Consider the following 3,816-nt stretch of genomic DNA (forward strand, 5'->3'; position numbering starts at 1 on the left):
TCAGGGTCAACTTATTGGTGTCTAACAACAATACTGGACTCCCTTCTTCACCTGTTTTATGCTGCCACATCCTCATAAAAATTCTTGATATCACCTCCCAAATAATCTATGTAAAAAGAGAATGTGTGGAATGCAAACTTAAATTACTTACAGTCACCATATTCTTTTTTTCTGCCTAACTGATAGTTAAACTAGCGCAATGGTTTACTTTACCAAATAGTGTTATTCAATAATTATTTTTACTTCACTAAAACCATACATACAAGTCTAGAAGACATGCTTTGATGCTAAAAGCATCATATACCAGCAGAGTCACCTATGAGGGACAGATGTTTTTTGCATTGAAAATTGTATAAACAGTATGGTTTATTGTTTAATATAATACTGGAAGATGAGCTCCATCCCCAACCTATGGTTGAAAGGTAATTAAAATACAACCAAGATAGAACTGTTTTTAAAAATAGAATTGGCCATTCTGATCTAATTAAAGTGAATCTTTAGAGACTCTTACAGGCTGATAAGGTATGAGTCAAATTGAGAAGTGGCTAGAAACATGGGATACTAAGCAGAATATGTTATGTACCAAGTATGAGTCATAAAATGAGAACTCATAAAAATTAAATAGAAAATGTAAAGATTAATATACTAAATGTTAGTGAAGAAGGAAAACCAAAGATGAATTCATAATTTTGTATTGTGGTGCTCATAAAGAATATTGAATAATATCATGGACTACCAAAATAATACACAAATTTGTCTTAGAAGAAATGCAGCTATATTTCTTATTAAAGTCAACTGTAGTATACTTTAGACATGTTATGATTAAAGACTAAGTCCTGAAGAAAGAAACCATGCTTTGTGAAATACAAGATGGATTGACACAGCAAATGTAATAATGAGATAGAACATACCAGAAATATCAAAGATGGTGCAAGACATGCAAGGTTCAAATCCATTGTTCATGGAGTTGCCACAGGTCACAGTGATTCAAAGGCACCTAACACACAATGACAATGTAAACTACTCCAGCTAATGTTTATGCAAAGGGCTTGGAATGTAAAGTCCCAAATAATGAGATTGACATGACAGATTAATCAAGAAAGTGGGATTATCAACCTTAACATTGAAAGGTTAATATGCCCTCTAAATGTGTAATAACAGAAACGAGTAGTCATTGACAATCATATTCTGTGGGTTTATGGTGGTTAAGTAAGGTATCAAGTCTTCGAAAAGTAAAACCTGTAGGCAATGTGAGTTTAAAAAGAAATGTAAATATTCAATGACAAACAATGGTCTTTCCTCCCATCCACTTCCCTGTCCCACTTTTCCCCACACATTGTAAATAGCATCACTGAAGTAATATATTTTGATAAAGAAATAGATCTGAAGGAATGTTCAATTATAGTTCTATTTTCATTTTAGCCTTATTTTATAATATACATACAGTTTGAGGATTCAAAGGAAGTTTATCATATATACATACATCATATGCTGCAGAGAAATTTAATTGAGATTACATCTTGAAGAACTAGCAGCTGACCATCGTGAGTTATCCATAAATTCAAGAAAGTGTGCAGAATTCCCATTGGACAATTAGAATAGGCCAAGAACTCTTCATAAGTTAGGGAATTTTAAAACTCATATTTATTTTTATACCTTCAAATTTGATTTTACCTGGAAGACATTTTTATCTGTCAGTTGCTCTGCATTCTCAAATAATGTAGGCTTGATTTTTAAAAAAGAAATAAAAATGGCCTTTATTTCCTTTAAGAGATATCACTATAGATATGTAATCTTTCACTCAAATAGTCTTAAAATTTGGGAATGCCTGAAGAAATTTATGACATGTGAGAAATACTTTTCTATGCTTCCAATCTTTCACTTAAAAATTAGATCATATCTTAAAATATTTTTCAACTTGCAGGCACTCTACTTGTGCAGATCTTGTCATTCTCTCTTCTGCTGACTTCTTGGCAGATGCCTTATTTTTGCTTTTAGCTACTTGAAATAGTGTAGTTTACTTTCAAGATGCTTCAGATTTCACATCATGTTATCAGAAGATACTTCTTAAAAAGTCTGCTTATCACATTATGTTTTGTCACTTTCATCTTATGTCATTTAATACACAAGGTAGTAAATAGCCTAAGTAATAAAAAGTTTTGAACAATAAATTCTAACATTTCACACTGTGGAAAGCAAGACCCTTTCCCTTGAAAACATTTCCTCCCTCCAATGTTTTGAAGTAGTGATTTCTACAATTACGAAAAAATCATAATCTTTTTCTTTGAAAGAATGAGGACAGTTCTTATGACATTAGAATCTGCAAATTTATATATTCATCCTCTATTTCTCAAAACAAAATTACTGAAATTGCAATTCGTTTACTGAATCAAAACTCCCCACAGATGTTTCAGATATTGTTCAGATGCCAATATGTTTAAGTTTTCTGTATCCTTGTAGGTTGCTAGTTATTTTTTCCGTTTATTTATAATGTCTCTTTTGTTTTACATTTTTCTTTAAAAAATAAGACAAAAGAAACTCTGATAGTATAATCCATAGAATTTTGTGCTGCAAACTCAAACTTCTCTGGCAGTTTGAATGTGCCAGAACTCCATGAGAAAAAGATTGTGCCATTTTCTCCTGTTAAGATTTATAACTTCTGAAAAGTTTCTGGAAGATCAGCCATAAGAGCTGAAGTTTCCCCCACTCCAATTATTTTGACTCAGTGGTATTGTTTTATGTTTATCTGATTTCATTAATGCAATACTAATGCATATTGAAAAGAAAATATGTGAATAAAACAGACTGAAATTATTCAACTAATCTATTGATGTCTATCAAATTGCTTTTATCTTAAATTAAAGGAAATATTAAATATTTTGCAGTCTTTGTTTACTTTTTATTTACTAGGATTTAAAATTTTATCCTACTTGTTTCCTGCCTGGAAAACAGCTCCTTACTTTTTCTTTCTATGGGAATATAATTAAAAGGATAAAACATATACTTGAAGTTGAGACTTTTGATTAAGTTATGTTGTTGTTAGGTGTCAGGTGTCATTGTTGGGTGTTAGGTGTCATTGAGTCAAGTATCATTCACAGTGACCCTATGAACAAAGATCTAAATCCTGTCCTACTTTGTACCATCCTCAAAATTTCTGACACACTCGGCAGAAAGACACCGAGGCTGGGCTGCGTGCTAGTGTGGCAGAGCTACTTGACCCGTCAGAGATGGCAGAAGTAGAAGAGACCTTGAAGCGACTGCAGAGCCAGCAGGGCGTGCAGTGAATCATTGTGGTGAACATAGAAGGCATTCCCATCAAAAGCACCATGGACAATTCCAGGACCGCACAATACACCAACGTCATGCACAACTTCATCTTGAAGGCACGGAGCACGGTGCGAGAAATCAACCCCCAAAATGACCTTACCTTCCTTCAAATTTGCTCCAAGAAAAATGAAATTATCGTTGCACCAGATAAAGACTATTTCCTGATTGTGATTCAGAATCCAACTGAATAACCTTCTCTCTAGGGTCCCTGTGTTATTCTTTAACTTAATGCCACCCGAGAAGACGAAGTAATCATGCCAACCCAGTGCAAGTGGAAATCACCCAATGACCCACCCACTCATTCCAGTCTCCTGATCACGGGCAGACTGGTCAGTCCAGCCACCCCACCAGCGGAATCCTTCTGCTGCACCAAACGCTCCAAGTCCCCAGGCTGAGGGCCTTCTATGACCACCTCTGGGGTTTGGAGCTTGAGCTGCTGAGCACCCAACCCACCTTCCTTCTGACCTTCAGTTCACTCGTCCTCCATGG

General features: G+C 34.7%; 1 pseudogene; it reads left to right on the forward strand.

Moving 5' to 3' along the window:
• The first annotated feature begins 3,227 nt into the window (after positions 1-3,227).
• LOC102859520 lies at positions 3,228-3,518 on the forward strand (annotated as a pseudogene).
• The last annotated feature ends 298 nt before the right edge of the window (positions 3,519-3,816 follow it).

This window comes from Elephantulus edwardii, unplaced genomic scaffold (assembly GCF_000299155.1).
Source record: "Elephantulus edwardii isolate Elephantulus edwardi_28Jun2011 unplaced genomic scaffold, EleEdw1.0 scaffold00034, whole genome shotgun sequence".
In the NCBI taxonomy this organism is placed as follows: domain Eukaryota; kingdom Metazoa; phylum Chordata; class Mammalia; order Macroscelidea; family Macroscelididae; genus Elephantulus; species Elephantulus edwardii.